Here is a 20,856-nt window from a genome sequence, read left to right on the forward strand (position 1 = left end):
AGGACGGTTATTTACAGTTCTTTGCTAATTTAAAAGAAGTGTGGGAAAAAAAATAATTAGGGGACGCATGTAATAACTTCTCTGAAAGAAGGCAAAATATTCCTCTTTGCCTTTGCTTTGAATTTATTGAAGCTCGGTTAATGAGCTAATGCACATGAAAATAAAAAGAGGAAGAAAATATAGCAGGCTAGGTCATTTTCAATGTTAAAATAATACTAAAACTGAGCGCTTTTTTTCACTTTTTTTTCCCCTTTTCCTTTCTCCCTTAAGCTTTCCATTTATGCTCAGCATGCGCCGCATGTTAATATGAGGTTTATATTTCAGTCTCATTATCTCAGTCATACAAAAACAGGTTTGGAAAGAACCAGGGAGGTCACTTTGTCCCTTCTGCTATACGGTGGGTCCAGCGCTCCCCAAACCAGGGAGGTTCCCGTGAGGTCTGTCTGCCCCTGCCCTGCCATCATTACACACTTCCAGCCCGGGAGCTCTCTGGCCTCCACAGAAGAGGACAGGAAATGCAGTGAGCAAATCAAACCACTTGCAAAATACTGTGTGACGGTGCACATCTCACAGGCGCTTCACCAGAAAAGATTGGGTAATTCTGGGAGAACCTTTCTACAGGGTACGGTCTGATTTTGCTTCCTTGGGCATGCATTATCCCCTTCAAGCTGTAAAGGGAAATAAATCGTCTACAGTGTGGGTTCCCAAAAATTGTTAGCACCAAGGACAACCTGAACAAATTGTAGTCCCTGTCCATGAAGTTTGCTCAGTTGTAATTTTGTAAAGTTTCGTCTTGGGAGGGATGCTATGGGTTCTTAGACACCGAGAGCTGCTGGCATTTGAAATAATGAATTTAAGCAGCTACATAAGAAGCATGATAAGGGCACGGGAAAAGGGGAAAGCCACTTCTAGCCCTTGCCTGCTGGTTGCCACTCTGCCTCCCCAGATGCCTGCGCCCTGCCACCCCTCGCTTTGCTGACTCAACCGATCACCGTGCTCTGAGCCAGAGCAGCAAAACGGCAACGGGGATTGTTTTCACAGGGCATGGCCACATGAAGGGCACAGTGTGGTGGGGTGGAGGTGAGCTAGGTGTGGGAGTGGGTGAAAACTTCCCCAGACAGCTTGATAGCCAAAAGGTTTGTGGTGTGGGACGGCATGCTCCAGTTTATGCTGCAGCAGAGGTGTGGTGCTTTGAAACTGCCAGAAAAGGCACGAAGTCATTTGTGAGCAAAAGCTGCTCTTTTTTTCCCAGAGAGCAGTGTCCCATTGCAAAAATAACCCTTCACTCAATTCTGCACCGCAGCTAGTAAGTCTCCTTGAAATGGACATCACTGAAGGCCAGCGTGAAGCTTGACATGTCCCTATGCCCCTCCCCGGCCATTAGCTGTTCACCACTCTTGGAAACTCTTGGGATATCAGAAGCAGAGTCTACAGTAGCCATCTCTGAAATCACAGAATCACGGAATGGTTGAGCTTGGAAAGGACATCTGGGGATCATCTTGTCCAACCCCAGGGCCACCCACAGCAGGTTGCCCAGGACCATGTCTGGGTGGCTTTTGAAGATCTCTGAGGCAGGCGACTCCACAACCTGTCTGGGCAACCAAATTGCATTGGACATGTTTTGTAATGTGTTTATATATCTTCTGTATGTATTGTTTTCCCAATTAAATGAACTTCAGTTTAAATTCAGCAGGATTAGCAGAACTCACTGCCCAGGAAGGGTTACAGAGGTTAAGAGCTGAGCAGGATTTCAAGTGTATCCACGTTTGTCTGTAAATCATATTAGTTTTTACCATAGAAATTTGCACCTCCTTAGAGAGTATTCTAAAGACAAGAACACTGGGAAGTTGATCAGTCTTCTGCTGTCGCTGTGCTAACAACAACAAAAAAGCTGTGCTTTTTGTTTCAACATGGAAGCTTTTCCAGTTTTAGATCTGGATGTCTGGGTTTTGAGCCTTGCTGCCGACAGCTCGCTCCATGGTGTCCTCCCACGCCTGATGTCTGTATCAAGATTTAAGCTGCAGCATAAATGAAATGGGAAATGAGCATCATACCTAGATGATGCGCATGATGCCTGCCAAGGGGGGGCAGATGTTCTCCTTGGAGGCATAATTACCTCCTTCAAATGAATGGGCTCCAGCAGCCCAGCTGGTAGGATTCTTGCAGTTCATCTAGTGATCTTGCACTCATTACAGGCTTGAGCCTTCCAGATTTTTTTTATTTTATTATATATTTTTTTTGCATTACTCACACACTTTCAGTAGACAGTCACAGATTCCTTTTTTTTTTCTTTTTTTTTTTTTTTTTTCAAATAAAATGGTTTGTCAGAAAGAGCAATAAGACGTTGTAAGTTTAATACAAATTTGGGTCTTAAATACTGTTTCATAATGATGAGGAGCTGAGAGGCTTTTTGCCTGACAACTTTGTTTCTGGCTTACACACTACAATAACTCAAAGCAGTTTATCATTTCAGCATTTATATCATTATCTAGCATTTCAGAAGTTCTGCGTGTCCAGCACAGAAACCTCTTCTTCTAGGTGCTGTACAAAACCCAAAAAGGGACCATCTCCTAGAAGCAAATCGCCTCCTTTATGCAGGGAAGTCTAGAGGAGGAAAGCCCAGAACAATAGGTTGTCTAGGCAGGATCAAAGTCTCTCATATCCCGTTTATTAGCACCTCATGGATTTTAATGTGTGCCCTAAAAAGGAGCAGCTTTTCCCTTTTTATATACACGGGGCTGAAGCCTAGAGACAGAGAAGGGCCATGTCTGGCTCTTGGGTAAGCAGTCACCCAGTGAAGTTCGCAATTTCATGGGAGAGAAGTAGGGTGCTCCCAGGGAGAGAACAAGCAAGTAAAGTTAAATAACCCTGTCACTCCCTGCTGGGGCTTCTTATCCCAGTGCAGAAATTCAGATCTCAGAGCCAGTCATCTTCTCCCCAGATACAGCCCTGCAGTTACAGGCTTTCCCTAGATAATATGAAATCCTTTTTCAACATACACTCATTCCCATTTGGAGAAGGACATGGACGAAGATCTCCCACACTGCTGGTGAATGACCAGATTGTTATCCTGTTGGTGGGAAGCCCTTTTCAGCTATTGCCCTCTAACTAGTTACACTTGCACTGATCTCGGGGCTAAGAGGGACCTGGTCCTTAGGGAACTTGTTTCACGCAAGGATATAGCTGCAAAGCCCTATTTCTGATCATAAGTCCAAAAGCCATTTTTTCAACTGAATGGCTTGAGAATATATAGATACATCCCAACACTATAAAGTCCCAAACGTCTTGTTTCAAAGAGTGTTTTGTGCCTGGATCCATCTGGAAGGCACAGGGTGAGAACTGATGGGTCAGGCCTGGTAGGGGAGAAGACAGAGACCTGTCCCACTGGAGAGTCCTTTGCAAGGCATGGTATGAATTAATGTCAGAGGCAGCTCAAGGTGGTGAAGGCTTAGCCAAGGAAAGAACTGATTTGGTGTTGGATTTCTGGTGCACGACTTCAGAAGCTGTGATATCCAGTAGATGTGCACACAGCCACTGCTGGGAACATAAGCACCAAGGAGACTCCATCACCAAAAGCATGAGCAGATAGTCATTAGTGGTCTTCACAATCTCAGTGGTGCTTTTTCCAAGAAAGGTTTTGAGAAAAGCCATCAGTGGTTGTGCAGATAGTGCTGTGAAGCTGAGACAGCTCCAAAGGCATGGTGGCCAAATCCTGCTTACTCAGCTCACTCTACCTCCCTCCAGACACAAAATGAGGATGCTGAGCAGCCCCTTGCTCTGCTGTCATTCTTCTTCTCTCAGATGCGTGCTGAGACCGCACTGCCACCCTCTTGGTCATGCAAAATGAGCTCTGATCTAACCCCTGTGTTTGGTTTTGCACCAGCATCAGCTCCTACCTGGGAGCAGCCAGCAAAAGAAAACAAAAACAAAAACAACAACAAAAAACAGACAAACAGTAAAACAAACAAAACACAAACAAATGAACAAACAAAAAACCAATCACTTTAGTATGAACCAAAGATGATCTGTGAAGTTTTTGTTTAATTTCTCTGAATTCTCTGTGTCTGTCTTGTGAATGGACCTGCTAATTCTTTTGAATTGACCTATTCAAAATAAACAAGAAGGCCAGCAGGCGGTGTTGAAATTTTGCTAGTTATGAGTTATTTATTCAGTTGAGTTCTGTGGTGTGTGTGCTCCTTCTAAATTTCCCAGAAATCTGTTTTCTCCACTGCAGAGTTAACGTAAGTTGGGGTGAGCAGAGACTGCTGACAGTAACATTTCTGACCTGACCTCCTTGTGGTGAATATTTTGGGTGAGGAGTGGGTTTGCTGCCTTTGTTTCTTTTAGTGGTTAAGGTGAAAGGTCAAAACTTTTTCTTCTTAGTGCTACAAAAACGTCTGGTGTGAGCGCATTTACCATCAGTGCCGGTTGATGGAAACATGTCAGGCTCTGATTAAGGGAACCACTGTCACATCCTTTCTATTAGGGCCACAGAAATCTCAAAATGATAGCTTTTCATGGTTGCCTCTGTTCACAAGAGGAGGCTATGTGTTCTGGATGCTTTTTTTCATCAGTGACATCAGCTTTGGGACAGTCAGCAAGAGGCATGACAGACTATTTTCTGCAGCATGAAAGAGAGCAAGACCAGATGCAGGAACACATCAGCCTCCCTCTGAAACCCTAGTGCCAACTCTGGCAGTCAGGAAAACTGGTCCTCAGAGGTAGATGCTACCAAGATCTCAGCTAGGATCAGGAAGGGAAACTTGGAGCAATGTCCTAAGCAATTGCAACATTAGGAAGGGACATGGACAGCCCTAGTAGAAATGATCCTGTATTTCTATCACTGTTGAAATGTTGAATCCATGAATCAATGTTGAATCCAGTGGTTTTTAACCAACTTAGGTATTCAACTGTCTGCAGCATTGCTAGCAGGAGCAGAAATGTGGTTTCAGTGAGGGAAGAAGCAAAAGGGAGATCCCAAAGCATTTCATGGCTGTGGCTTGGATATGTGCTCGCTGTTCTTTATGGCTTTCCTAGGAATGGCTGAGGATCACCCCACTAACCCTTCAGAAACATGCCTCTGCTTTGTGTGATCCTTGTGTATGCTGTGGTCAAGGGGTCTGGCAGGGCAGAGAGAAGCACCAAACCCTCCACAGTCAAGTTAGGAGACCAGAGGAGAACAGAAAGAAATTAAGGACAAATTAGTGCTGTAGGTGGCCTTTGGGGCCCTGTCTAAACACGGGAAGCCAAGAGGGTTGTGATGGAGGGGACAAGAAGAGCACACACTCACTGTGATGGTGACTCAGGGTAGCACGCTGTGAGGACGCTGGCTTTGGGTAGGTAAGAACACAAAGGATGTTGCCTCACTTGTGTTGGTTTCGGGGATGCCGGGGCCACTGCCTGCCTTGCAGTACAGTGCGGAAATACCTGAGCTCATTTGAAACACGCTCTTGAAGCTATTTCAAGCAGTTGCTCTGCGACAGTACAGATGTGGGGGAGGAAGGGTTGATTGATCGTACTGAGAATTCAGGATCTGCGCATTAGATCACGGTCTTCTTCATAAATTGCCCTTAATGCTATGGCAGTGAAAATGCCTAATAGTAACCTAATAGCTGGCTGCAAATCCTCTGGACCCTTGGCATGCAATAAAGCTTGTGCCGCTGCATCTTCGCTGCTCTTGTGTGCCGGTGACAGACGCAACCAGTGGTAGAACTTCATGACGTAGTCACACCTCTGTTTTGAGGGGGTGAGGAACAGGAGGGTGAAAAGATCCACCAGCATCCTTTCCCTTAGGGTTTCTTCTAGTCATGCTTCAGGGGCCTTACACATTTATTCCACCCACCCAGTTCTGGAGCTTGTTATTAAAAGTAGGTCATCATGGTAGCAGCTGGGGCTATTTTGTCTCTGGTGGAGTTGGTTTGAAGCACTTTGCTTTCCAATGATAAACATGACTGCATATGAATCTTTTTACCTACAGCTTCATTTGATTCTTACAAAGCCTGGATAGCTGAAGCCTGCTTGCCAGTGCCTGCTAATGAAAGTAAAAACAAAAGATGGAAAGGAAGAATAAAACTACAGCTGCTTTTCTGCTGTCTGATCCAAAGTATTTATCCAGGCCTGTGATTTCCTTTAGGATACAGAAGAAAAACCTCAATCAGACTCTGAAATTAAAAGACTATATCATAGAAGGTCCCCCATGCAGGGGGCAAATGCAGCACTCTAGTTGTACTTGAAGTCTATTCCGAAAGTTTAAGTGGGATATAAGGTAATAAATAGGCTTTCTGTTTTATCTTTCAGTACAGCCTTGCAGATTTGGACTTAATCTGAGTGCTGTGAAAGGCATCAAGGTGCAATAACACTAAACATCTCAAAAGTAACGATTGAAAACAACTTTTTTTTTCATTTGTGCCTCTAGTTTGTACTCAAATACTCTCTAATAATTGCTGAGCACTCTCCCATGCACAGTAGCATTAGTCAAAAGTCCTCTTCCAGATGAGGGAATACAGGTCTCCATTTATTCGCAACAGAAGTGATTTAATTCTCTTGAAGTCCCAGAATGAACATTGCTAAAGAACCACAGGAATCACGCAGTGCCAAAAACGATCTTATAAGATCACCACACATAACCAAGAAAGGAAATTCAGGTCCTACACACCAACCCTAGGAAGTGCAGGCGCTTGTTTAATATTCATTGTGGGCTTTCCCTAAAAGTCAGAGCACGTTTAAAAATGTCACTGCACAAACTCTCAATTCATCCTAAGCCATTGCATGTTCAGTAACAGGGAATCAGCTCCGTCTTGCAATTGGAAGGTCACATTACGTACAGGGACGTGACTCTTTGTAATGTCAATACACTTCGCACTGAAGACTATGCAGGTGGTTTTGTAATTTCATTCTAGTGGTGTCCTCCCTTTCCCCAGTTCCTTTTGATTTCAATCCTTAAGATCTTTAGGACAGCAATTGTTACTTCTACAGGTCTGGACAAGTTCTAGCATGATATCTTTTCACCTTGGCACGTGTCAAGATGCTAGTGAAAGATGAATGCTAAATAATAACTGTGATCATAAGGCAGTATATATTCCTTTTAGCCCTATACCCTTGGCTTCTGAAATTCGTGTCGAATTTGACTTTAATGAAAAACTGCCAGTCCGATTCACAGACAACTTGTCAAGATGGTAAAGTCAAAGTGACAGCTCCATGGTAAGCACACCTCTAGTCGTTTTAAACAGTTGGATCAATAGAAACGCTCCCATGATTTTAGTTCAGTGTCAGTGAAATGACTTGTCACTTCTGAACCTCTAGGGAGAGGGGTGTGATTTTAGGAGAAAGAGTAGTGGGAACCAGAAGTTAAATGAAGAACTGGTTTGTGTTGGGGTTTACCAGGAGTCTAATGCGAGATGCAGGCTGAGAGATTAGTTTAAGAGGAAAAACATGCTTTTTAACAGCCAGTAAACTTTGAAAAGTGAAAGAGCAGTGCAATCATCTGAAGGCATATAAACAACAAAAGCAATTGTGTTCATGCATTCAAACCCCCATGCATACATATCCATGTGTAACCTGCAGAAACATCTAAATGTAGGGTTGCAGCAACGGCATTGCCTATGTAGGATACCAAAAGAGCCTGTATATATAAACAACAACCGTAGACACCCCAGGATATACCCATAGGTGTTTGCATCTGCATCCAAGAAGAGGGTCTTGCTGTCTGTAGCAGCAGGGCAAGCAGGAGGTGCCAGCAGCTTAGAGATATAAAAAGAGATGCCCAAAGGACAAAAAATGCTGCAGTAGTAGAACAGTCTTGTGTCCCATCTGCCAATGTGACTATTTATACTTGAGTATATTTGCATTCTCCACCAGTCTCGCCATCGTTTTTGCAAATATTCTTACTGCACATGTCCAGATGTTGGAAGGTGTGAGAAATAAGAGCAGTTGTGGAGAATAGAGGGGACATATTCGCAATAACAATAACGTGACTGAGCCAGGGAAGCTGTTTCAGGCCATTATACCATTTTCCCTCTCTAACGTATGGACGTAGACAGACTGACTCTTCCATGCTTGAACCTTTAATCCATGCTTCAGTGCCTCAGTGCAGTGTCTGAGTTGCCATCAGTCTCTCAGCAGAGATGTATGGACACAAGGGAAACTGAGAAAAATTGCAAAGATGGTCACAGGCACTCACAGGTAGAGTCAGTGTAGGTGAGCTTTCAGAGGATGCACGTCTGTATTTGGGGCGTCAATCTGGAATAAATGGAGCAGGAGTGGGAGATGCTTGGGAACTACGGCACTGGCCCAGGCTGATGTTGCACAACCATGTGCTTGTCATATAAAAAGCTGATGCAATTTTATTTTATGGTTTTCCTGATAAGGACTGTGAGGCTGTGGACAAGAGAGCTGCTCCTGTCTAACATGGCCAGGTGTCCCCAAACATCACATCTTGTTCTCCAGGTTCCAGCAAAGATGACACTAGCTCCCCAGGTGACCAAGAAGAGGGCTGCCACCAATCTGCTGGAGGAGTTGTACTAATTTATGCTGCCAGTCCACTCACTAACCATGATCTGGATCTGACCTTCCTCCGGCTGCCTAAGTTTTGAGGTGTCACTTTTATAATTGCACATCTATTTGCCTGTTCTTCCTCAGGCTGCTCTGCTGAGCCCATTAACAACCATTTGCATCCCCTGGTCAAATAACCTCTGCAACCGCTTTGTTCAGATGTGATCGGTTTGGGCAGGGGTTGGTTTTCTGCATTTGTGCAATGTTCAGCAAGACCAAGGGAGAAAGGGGAAGTGATCACTTGTGGCTGGGCACTGGGCACTATAATAAGCAGAGGGTGATGATACATGCGAGGCTGAAAAGAAGGCAGGAAGTGCTCATTCTTACATGAGTAGGTTTTATTCTAATTCATGTGACATCTGACTGTGTTAGTCTGGGGTCAGGCAGTGACATCCTAGTGTGGTGAGCACACTGAATGCCAAAGCAGAATAGAAATGGGCAAACAGCTCCGTCTGACCTGCCAGAGACCCAGACAAGTGTCAATCAGTCTTTCTAGGCAGCTCAGCAATCAAACTGTAGAAGACAGAAAAGCTAAAGGGTTCATTTTCATAGGGGTGTGTGTGTGGTTTTCGCTTTGAATCCTTCCGCGTTCAATTTGACACAAAGAGAAGACTAAAGCAACTACTACCGCTCAGCACAGCCCGGCAGGCGAAATGAAAAACCAAGGGCTTCACTTGCAAATGAAAACTGATTTAATGACTGCCTCCTGGTGGACAGTGCATAAGCCAACTCTTTCATGGGTATTTTTGGAGTGCCACTGGACAACATGTTATTGGGCATGTTTGCTTTTGCTAGGTTCATCAGGTTTTATAATAATTCAGGCAACATCCTTGACATTTGTAAAAGCTAGGTATCATGCAGAGAGTTTCAGTTTCACTGTGATTGCCTTATCTGGATACAAATCTGAACACTGCACACACTGTTAGATATCACTTAGGACATGAAAATATCTAGCGAGCTGTTTACTGCTGTACCACCAAATCATGTTTTTCTAAGATATTTTTTTCACTGAAAGGTTGTTGGCTTACTACTTCCTATGGTTGAAACACAGCAATTTGAGTTTACTGTTTGTTGTCATGGATTTGAGCATCTACGTAGCCATCATGGTCACGGGACACAAAAACCGTTCCTGGTGCAACTCCAGTGAGGAATCCTAAACATCCTAAAAGAGCTTTTACACTTAAGAACAAACCTAGAGGCCACACTCTAAGCTGTTGTAGATAGAATATAGCAATACTTTACCATGCTGGGTGAGGCTCTTTCTTTAAAGATTATTAGTATTTCATTATTGATGTGCTCCTCATCGTGAATTAGAAACCCTGTGTTCCTGGTGCTGTGATCAGTAAGAAACTTCCCTTTCTGATTTTTTTCCATATGAATGTCACACACCTAACCCCAGCTAAACTCCTTCTACTGGATATAGTGGGATACAAACATTTCCAGCAGGAGTTCCCAGTTATAGCTGAAATTGAGCTCCAATATGGAGAAAGGTCATCCCAGTGGATGCATAGGTGAAGCTGAAGGATTCATGGTTAATCACTGATGAAAAACCTATTGGGGGATTTCTGATCACACCCTTGTTTTGAAACCCTCACCTACCAACCCCCTGCAAACTTTGAGCAAATGAGCAGTCTCTTCTTTGAGCATGGAAAAGCCAACATTTCCAGTGCAACTTGTCACTGAAATTTGTGGGCAGTTTTTGGTTTTTATTCCCTCAGGACAGGAAAAAAAAAAAAAAAAGCAGAAGAAAGTTATTGACATTTAAAGTAATCATTTCTGCCAATAAAATCCAAGCAGGTTTTGACTTCAAACAATTTATAGGGAGATTTGCACACCTCATTTCAAGTGTCTTGACATGGTCCTGACTCCATGCAACAAGTTCTTTAATTAGTCACATTAATCCGGTAAGCGATGGCAAAATGTTTAGTAATGATGTCTAATTGGGGCATTGCAAGGGGACTTTGTTGTTTAATTAGGAGATAATTGATTATAGTGCAAAGAGTACCAAGTTATAAAAGGCTTTTGCATGTCAACTGGGCTTGTGCTGAGCTCAATACAATAGCTTTTAAATGGCCTGTTCAAATTAATTGCCATTATTATTATGGTACATACATTTAAGAGGAACCATTATTCACAATGAATTTTATTTTAGCCTTCCTAGCTCATTAGAGGTAGGAATAATGAAAGCTACCTGGAAGGAATGGAGAAGTGGTGAATTAGCCATCTGACATGGAATTAGCCATAGTGGTTGCACTGACTGAAGAGTCGGCTCCGCAACGGATCTTGGACACTGAACTCCTGTTGAGGTTTCATCTTCCTACTGCTTTTAATGGATACTAAAGTAGGATTTAGGAGCCTGAATACTTGTGTGGATGTGGGCTGTGGAATCTGGGTAGATGCTTGGTGCTGAGGATGGCTGTGTGTTAACTGAGTTGGTGACGCCTGTCAAAATCAAGGTCCATTTTTCAGTCATCGCCACCATGGAAGTTATTTTGGGCGAGCCAGGCCCCCCCAAGTCAGTAGATGTCCCTTCACGGACAACAAGGGCTTGCTTAGGGTCAGGGCCTAAACGAGGTCTGAAGGACAATACTCAAACAGAAAGGGTGCTGAAGGGCAAGGAGGGAGCCTGCTGTGGATCCTTCAAGTTCTTATAAGCTTGGGACAGAAGGGAGCATCCTGGTGAGCAGAGCAGCAGTATTAGATATTGACGGGAAAAGCATCTGTTACAGGGCTCTACTGAGCACAGGGGAACTCGGGTGATGCTCCTGAGTTCCTTTCCTACCACAGTGCAGTGTCTTGTCTTCATTTCTACTCCATGGTTTTGCACAGCACAGGCACTGCCTGCAGCTTTGTTACACTGTTTGCATAGTCAGAAGAATATATGGAAATTGAACTGGTGTTATGTGTGCTTGGCATCAAAGAACGCATTGGAAAAGCAAGTATTTGAAGGTAATAGCTCAAATCATTGTCACAGCATACCAATATACTGATTGCTAATGATTGCTAGTTTTGCTAAGGATGGAAGCTCTGCTTTGCCTTGTTTGACTCAGATGAGTGGAATTCTTCTCTAACTTCAGTTACTCTCCCGTAAGGAGGCTGCTGAGGCTCCACGGTTGTCATTGGAGATCTAGTCAATAGTCAGTAAGTTTAAAATGCAATTTAGTTAACTGAATGTGGACACCTACTTCAGAGTAGGATGAACTGCACCGTGAACAGCATTGATTGCTTGCCTTCCTTACACATCTTCAATCAAGCTTGTTTTTCTTAACATGTAAGCTATTTCAACATCTCATATCTCATTTACCAGTAGAAAGATTTTTTTTTCCTTTATATCCAACCCAAATCCCTCACAATGCAGCTGAAGCCCTTGATTTCTTATCCTGTGATATGACAGAGTCCTATAAAATCATGAATGACATGGAGACAACATGTAAGAGAGAACTGCCCGGTCTTTCTCAGTACAAGAACTATGCAGCATCAAATCAAAAGATAAAAGTAGGTTCAAGTAAACATGTGGATGTAGTTCTTCATGCAATGTGCAAGACCTGTAATTAAACTAAGGAACATCTTACTGGAGGATGTTGCAGCCACTGAAAGCTTAGATGTGTTCAAAAAGCACCTAGACATATATATGGATAAAAATCCCTTGAAATTACATTCCAGTAGACCCTTTCTGGCTTATGAAACCCTGGAAACACAAATTGGTGAAGAATGGGAATATTGCAGGAAGTATACCTGTATGTTTGGCCTATTATGCTTTTCATTAGTCATTTGTTGTTAGTAAATCTCAGAAACTGGGCACCTGCTTGTCTGCATTGTTTGTCTTGTCTTAGTGCTAAATTACTCCAGTTTAGTCTATTGTTTCCCTGTAGATGATGTTTTCTCAGTCTCTGGGGTCTTTCTTGCCACCCTTTTCTGTTCCACACTTTTCCTGAAGAGTAGGCTCCAGAGTGAACCACATCCTCCACAGGTACCAAGCTGACAACAAATACAAAATATTTAACTAATTTTTCTTTCTCTCTCTCTTTTTTTTTTCTTTTTTTCCCCCAATCACTGCTGTCATTTCTATGCCCCAAAATGCTGTTTCCTTTGAGTATAAATATCTCTTACAAACAGATGTGTGCTGGTGTAAATCTATGGTATGCAAATCTATGTGATATAAGAACATCTGTTCTGCCAGCATGCTCATAGAGTAAAGAAAGGGAAGGATTTAAAGTCCTTTGAACTTTCCGGATAAATCCATTCCTTTGAAGATGTGGCTATCCACCTGTAGTTGTTCTCACTATGTACTGCCATGTCCCTGGTAAATGTGGCTGGTACTCTGAGCAGCTGGGAGAGAAATGCTTGTTATACCTTGTTAAAGGCCCAGTGCATGGTTATAGGACATCCACATTTATTTCTTGAATCTACTAGAGACTTACTGTATGATCTCCATCTCCTGATGCCTGAATTTAGCTGGTGCCTGTGTCTTCACACCTGCCTTGCCTGTTGGGATTGTGAGTGACCCTGGATGCTGAGACCTCTCTGTGCTGCTGTTAGTCTTATTTCTAATTTGTTTCTGATGTTTTATTCAGCAAGATCACAAGCCTGGAGCTCCTGACACTTTGCAAGATGTAAGATCCAGAGCCAGACTCAAACCTTTAGGCTTGGGGCCATTTCCTACTTATGAGACAGATGTTATTCGCATATACTTTCTTGCTTCAAAATGATATGATCCTCTAAATTAGCATAGGTCTAATGAAGAACATTTATTTCAGGATGCTTTCTAATAATTCCCAGCTACATTTTATAGCAGATATTATAATCTAACAAATACCTCCTATAGAAGCTTTGCCTTCCAGTGCTTCTGAAATCCTGTAGTGGGTGGAATGTGATTATAAGGAAAAAAATATGTAAAAAACGCAAAGGTTAAAGCAGACAGTTGTCGTGAGGTATTTTCAGATCTGAACATCTTGATCTTTGTGATAATTTGTATTCAGACATGCTACATTTGTTAAAGAAAAGCTTAAAATGAAAGTTAGTAAAATATGGTAGCATGGGACTAGCCGGTTGGCTGTGAAGTGCCAGACTGCTCTTTAACTTTTCTCAGCATTTACTGGCTTCTCACTTGCTGGATTGCACTTAAATGTCACATTTGCTGCAGAAAATTGAACTGATTTCGTAGCAGAGTGCCTGGACCTGGAGGTGCCATACGGTTGCTCTGTTGTAGGTATCCAGTGGCATTTTAGATGTGCCTGGGTATCATGCTATCACGCTCAGCCTCTAGCCACAGGTCTGGAAAGGAATGGGTCCAGATAAAGCCAGCTTTATCTGAATGTCTCAGGTACTCCGGGTATCTCAGATGGCACCAGATATCTATGCATGGGTAAGTGAAACAAGCCCCAGCTTTTTTTCCATGGAAATTCAATTGATTAATTGCTGATGTTGGAGCATTCCATTGAAATACAGAAATAAATAAGCAATAAAAACATGTACTGTGTTCTTCATTGAAATGCTCATCTCCAGGTGTTTCTTTACACTTTTGGCCTCTAGCCTATGGTACCTGTTTCACCACTAGTTTTCAGAGTTAACATGCTATGGCAAGGGAATTCCCCCACTGAAGGCTGTCTGGTGCTCATTGAAAATACAGGATATGGCTTCGGTTCATACGTCTCTCCCACTTTCAAATCTTAAACTTGTAGGTAGAAATAAAATTGCTTTCTCAGACAGAAACTAAAATCTTGCAGCATAATTTTCCTGGAAGGCAAAAATTTCACTGACCCATTCTCTGGCATCCGAAAAATGTTCTTAAATACGATGATTCCTACCATGGTTTTTCATGATTATCCACCTCCCACGTTCCAGTCAAGTACACTGGTTTCTTCCTCTCCCCACATTGACTGGCCTCCTCCTCATCAAGGAAATGAAATATTTGGTGTTGGTGGGGGAATCATTTTAGACTGGGGAAACCGTAGGCTGTCCAAATGCTAGCAGAATACACAAGAGCTTCTGAGGTGGATTTTGGGTTTCCTTCTCTTAACTGTCCCCTGCATCTACCTGTCCCATGAAAGCAGAGCTGGCACTTGTGTGGCTTTAAATTGTTGCATGGTAGCATAGTGTGGGTGATAAAGCACCTAGCTCAGGAAAACTGGGGTCTTCTTCCCTTCAACAGCACAGAGCAAATTCCCTGTTTTAGTTTCCCTCTTTCCCACAGGAGAATGCAGTGCTGTGGTGGGCTATTTCCAGGCTCATAGTTTAAATAAGAAAGAAATAATTTGATGAATTTCCTGCAGATTTGCTGCAGAGGACTGGCTTCTTTCACCCACTTGCAGGATTTGAGCAGCAACAAAGGGGTTTCTCCTGGGTAGATTCTTCAAGGTCTAACGAAGGTTATGTTTTCACTGCTTCCTTTGCAAGTAGGTGACAGGTCTCCTTTTCCTCCCTCCCCTGTCTCTTTTGGTGAAATGTGAAATGCTCAGAGCCCTCAGTCTGGCCCTCCTGAAGCTGTCCAAAAGGTATGGGACAAGGGGCAGACATAGGTCCTGGCTCCCTAAGCAGTATTGCTATGTGAACTGAGGTTGAGACATGGCACTGAGCATGTCCTCCAGAGAAAGTATTGCCTTGTATAACTGGAAGAAAGCAAAGATACTGCCTTCAGTAATGTGCAGCACTGCAGTAAATCCCAGAGGTGCCCTCTAGGCCAAGAGGCTGGCAGAATAAGACCACACTGAGAAAAGAAACACTGATCTAATTAGTAGAATAAATTGTTCCCATTGCTGCAGGGTTATGGGTCCCTTTTTGGCACTGGGCACAGTGCGCTTGGTCCTGAAAGAAAAATCAGCTAGGCAGGTCCATTGTGGTGAGGAACATGGCTGCCTCCTCCAGCTGTTCTGGCCTAGGACTGCTCTTGCTGGCTATGGGTACAGACTGGGGGATGAGAGGCTGGAGAGCAGCCCCACAGGAAGGGATCGGGGGGCTATGGTTGACACCAAGTTGAATATGAGTCAACAGAGTGCCCTGGGTGCCAGGAAGGCTAGCTGCATCCTGGGGTGCCTCAGGCACAGCATGGCCAGCTGAGTGAGGGGAGTGACTGTGTTGCTCTGCTCTGCGCTGGTGCTGCCTCACTTTGAGTACTGTGCGTGGTTTTGGGTGCTACAATATGAGAAGGACATAAAACTATTATAGAGCGCCCAAAGGAGGGCTATAAAGATGATGAAGGGTCTGGAGGGCAGGATGTATGAGGAGCAGCTGAGGGCCCTTGGTGTGTTCAGCTCAGAGCAAAGCAGGCCAAGGGGAGGCCTCATGGCGGCCTGCAGCTCCCTCACGAGGGGAGCGGAGGGGCAGGCGCTGAGCTCTGCTCTATGGGGACAGCGACAGGACCTGAGGGAATTCTGTGATTGACTCCCAGCTGGCACCAGTTGCACTCACACACACACAGGTCTCAGCAGTGACTGGCAGAGAAGCCATGCAGCACTCACTCCAGTAGCTGGCACCACAGGCCAGGGCTGCCTGCTCCCCTGGCCTTACTACAGTAGCTGGCACCAGTTTCACTCACACACACAGCTCTTGCCAGTAGCTGGCACATAGTCCTTGCAAGACGCATACACAAGGGAGAGAAATTGAGAATACACAGAGAGTTAAGAAAAGATTTAATGAAAAAACATGAGATAGGACAGACTGTGGGGATCAGGCACAGAGCTTAGCCAGACAAGGGTACTGACCAGTGCTATTTAACACGTGATTGTCCCTTTTTATACTCCCTTTTTACTTCGCTCCTCTTCATTCCTCCTGCAGTTCCCATATCCCCCTGCACATCTACCCTCCATGGGTTTGCTGAGCTCTGCAGTTTCCTGCACCCTTCCCAGTCCAGGCCCCCCTCTCCTTCATTCCTCCTGCTGGTTCACAGTCTTACCAGTTGCACAGTCCAGGTTGATCTTCCTACAAGTGGCAACAGTACTTTGATAGCTCATCATTGGTGTGGCTGGGAGGTTTGTTTCTTGTCATTGTCTCCAGTTTTGCTTTGTTAGGTCTGTGTCTCAGTGTTTTGCTTGTTGGTCCTCCTTTGTTTTCTCTTCTTACCGTGATTTAGAAGTCCGTGTTCAGGCAACCTTGCTGGAATAAACAATAACACATTTTGTCTCTTATTTTATAGTACAACTATACCTGGTCATTGTCTTTGTTTCCACTAATGGATCAGGTTCTCTGCCTGTAAATGTTTGGTTTTCCTCCCTCCTACTTTGTTTTATGATATTTTATTTTATTTTATTTTATTTGTGTGTGAATCCCTTAGTCAGACAATTTTCCTTCGAAGAATAAACAGGATCACACTCCACATAGCCTAACACACTGACCGTCCTTGAAGCACTGAAATGTTTGCACAGTGTTTTCAGATAGTCAAATGTGTCTAGAAACACAGGAGAATAACATCTGAAAAATTGAAGTGACCTGGGGATGGTTCCAGGCTATGTCCACATTTCATTGCACTTGGCCCTAGGTCTTCCGTATGCCATGTCTTGTCTTCCCATGGTCCTGAGACAGATTTGTTATCTGCATTATCTTTATTATCTGCATACTTTATTATTTTGTTTTCAGGTCAAGGTCACAAAAATAATGCTGCAGAGGAGGCTGCTAGAGTGATGTTCCATAGCAGGAACCTGAGGGCTAATATTTTATATCTTAAGATGCGTCACGAAGCCTGAAGGCAGCAGCCCACCCTTTGAGCTTATTCCTGGTCCCTCTTTCGTTTTACAACATATGCAGAGATGGGAGAACCACTATGGGAATGCCCCTTGCAGTCTGCCAGTTTGATGTCAAACAACTGAAAACCGTTTTGAAGAGAGACAAGAATGTGATAAACCTTTCTCGTGCTCTCTCAGCCACCTCTTCAGCCTGGAAATGAGTCCGAGGTTATTTAATTGTTATTCCTTGGGTTGCTGTTCCACACTTTTTGATCATCCCTGTCATCCTTCTCTACATTTTTCTTTTGAGCTGTAAAGCAAAGCTTTCTCTTTCATGTTATTTTTACAAGTAAACACAAGACATGAAAGACATGTTTACAGAGAAATTCTTTGTAATGTATTATTCATCTGACTTTTTAATAGAGAGTTGCTGTAGCCCTGATGTCCTGAGGATATAAGTAACACAAGAGAGGTAATGTTTATATTTGAGCAATGGTTAGGTTTAGGGAAGAAAAAAAAATAAAAAAAAAAATAGACCAAGTTATGGGCATAAAAGCCAAGTTTAAAAGGTTTGTTTGTTTTAGAGAAAGGTGGTTTTTCATAAGTATGAACTTATCTATTTTCCAGCTGCTATCTGGAGTCATACAAGATTTAACATCTTTCCTCAACTTTGCTTTTTCTATTTTTTAAGAGAGAAAGAAACATATCTGAGAAGCTCAATGGAAAGGTTAAAAGATGTGCGTTGCCGTTGACTACCAAGCTAATTATCCCAATACAGTTCTGTCAATACAAATTGCTGGGAAGATGCATTTCTTTCATGGACAGACTGATATGTTTTGGTTTGCGTTTAATCTGTTTCCCTGAACTTACTCTACAAGACAAGATTAATTACCTGCATCAAAATAAGTGTCCATTTGAAGATTTATACTTACTTTGCTTTATGAATTTCACTTCACACCTTCAACAATATCATAGTGGCTTCCTCATGCTGACAAAGTTTAGGCCTGTGTGTCTGAACTGTAAATAATTTAGAAGTTAGTACTCGTGGTTTTATCACCCCCTCCCACAGCTGACCAGTGGCTTTCACTACAGAGTTTCCTAGAATAGTTGAAAGCAGTACAGAAGAGAGATTTTACAGGAAGAGGAACAGGACTGGCCATTTGTTTTGCCACCTCTGCTCCAGGGCTGGGAATATCTGGTGGAAAGAGGCAGGAAGAGATAACAACATCTGAAACACAGCACTGCACATAGCTTGATCCTTTGTCCTTATTACAGGGGTGCTGGAGGAAATAAATCCTGGTGGCTGCAGTCCCCTTGGGTTCCTGTGAGTTTCTGAATTATCCTGAGATGTTACATTAAAAACAAAATCAAACCAAACCAAACCAAAACAAAACAAAACAACCAAAGCAAAGGAACAAAACCAGGGGAACAGGAACTGAAGAGGAAACCAAAGAAATACTTTCATACTTTCAACTGAAATTTCATTTGTTGTTTAAACAGTAAAAATACAGCCAGACTGGATGTAATGGACAAGTCCCATTGAACACACAGGGTCCATGAAAACTGAGAGTTTGCTGTTTGAGTGCAGCCTGGGAAACTTGTATTGAAAGGCCTGACCACCTAGATGTCATCTCTTTAGCAGCAATGTGTGCCTGATGAGCTCTGAGGTTTCTTGAGAAGGAGACCAGAAGATGGTAACAAGGATAAGGGTGTAGATAACATGGCTATGGCAAAGGATGGAAGCAAATGGGGATGTCGAGATCCAGAAAAGCAAGCAGCAAAGCAGGATATACCAACAGCTTTCAAATATGCCAATAATAGTGACAAAGAAAAAGTGTATCTTTTCTCCAAGTCTGCTGAGAACATCTTGGCCTGAAAGTGCAGGACTGTATGGGTTCGACGTTTGGATGTACTTTCTAATACCCCTCTGAATCATTGATCTTTAGAAAAGAAGTCCCCAGCTTGCAAATGGTGCCAGTAGCCTCCCTGTCTCCTCTTGCCTTTAGTTGTGTAAGGTATTCCAGGAAGCCCAGATTTACCTGTGGTAGACGGATAACTTTGACCAATGGTTTGACCTGATGTCTTTGTTCAGTTTTGTCCTGAGATATGTAGATTGCACTGCAAGTGAAATAATCCTAACAATATGATAATAATAATGATAGTAAAAATGGTATTTTGGTGAGCATGTTTACAGAGAAACATCTGTAGCATTTGTGACTGAGAAATCATATTGAGCTTTTCATCTTGAATTGTTAGTTTAAATGTTGAAAAAGCTTTTTAATGGTAGGACTGGTGATATACTGGAATTGGTTTAATGGAAAATAAATGGAAACTCCTTTATTTCTTTTTATTTTCAAAATAATTTACACAAAAATTTTACTGAGAAGGTGTTGAGTAGGGCTGATCTTGCCTTGTGAAAGATGGTTAGAGAAGATGATTTACAGGGCTCCTGCCAGCTCAGTCTCCTGCAATTGTGCCTTCATCTTTTCAGCCTTTCAGATATCACACTTTTAATGAGAATCATGTGCCTTTTGGCTAAAATGAAACTAAAGATCAGTGCATATTTTGGTTTGTGTTCATGAGTAGCAATTTCCTGTGTCTGCTGTACGTGTCTGAACTGAAATGAGGTGGAAGGGCTGCAGCTGGCCAGTCCCAGCATCTCTATCTCCTTGGCTCAGGCCAGACACTTGTCCTGGGAGTGAGCTCCCAAGGACAACCAACCTTTGGCTTCACAACTGCCACATGTATGAATCGCAAGGCTTGAATTTTGTCCACCAGTTAAGCTGACTTACAGTTCTGGATGTGCTTAGGTCACCTCCCAGCTTTTTTTTTTTTCTTCTTTGATTTTGCAACTGGTATCAGCTGGCCCATGTATGTTGAGATGATGAGATTGATGGGGATCATTAATGGACTGTGATGGGGAATAGACAGTAGAGTTAAATATGATAAAGTCATCATGACACCAATAAATCCTACATGATATGAGTGCTAAAGGTGCACAGCAAATATTTGTATGATACCTGTCCTCCCTGAATCACCCCTATGTGGTGCTAGATATGGTCCACACAGTAGGTATTCCTCAGCCCTGCTAGAAAAGCGTTGAATGATGTAGGGATGAAATTGGAGGAAGGTGAAAATGACCATTTTGGGGATTGCTAATGCACAGTGCTCAGGTTGAGTTGAGCTCTGAATATCTGCTGGTAGACTGAGCTGCCACAGTCTGGCTGCATTGAATCCAAACAGGTTGGATAAATCAGAGCTGGGTTTATGCAGACACCATATAGATATAACTCCCAGATCCTGCAGGATATGGGCCCATGAGTCCTCAAAATCAATCTTGGATGCTTGCAGCAAATGCAAATCATTCACTTTAATTTATTTGATGTTTTGTGCCTCAGGTGAAAAGTTTAGGTCAATGTTTATATTCCCCATTACGTATTATACAATGAAGTTAAAAATCAAGCTCAAATCAATCACCCTTGCAAGAAGTCTTTGAGGAATGCATTTTCTGTGAGACAGTCAAGGGTTACGGATGCTACAAAGCAGAAGGAAGCCTGACTTTCAAAAGAATAGGGGAGTTTTTATAGCAGCCTCATGTTGCACCATATGAAGTTAAAAAAAATAATGTTCCCAGCTGAAAAGCTTGGGA

This window comes from Cygnus atratus, chromosome 1 (assembly GCF_013377495.2).
Source record: "Cygnus atratus isolate AKBS03 ecotype Queensland, Australia chromosome 1, CAtr_DNAZoo_HiC_assembly, whole genome shotgun sequence".
Lineage (NCBI taxonomy): Eukaryota > Metazoa > Chordata > Aves > Anseriformes > Anatidae > Cygnus > Cygnus atratus.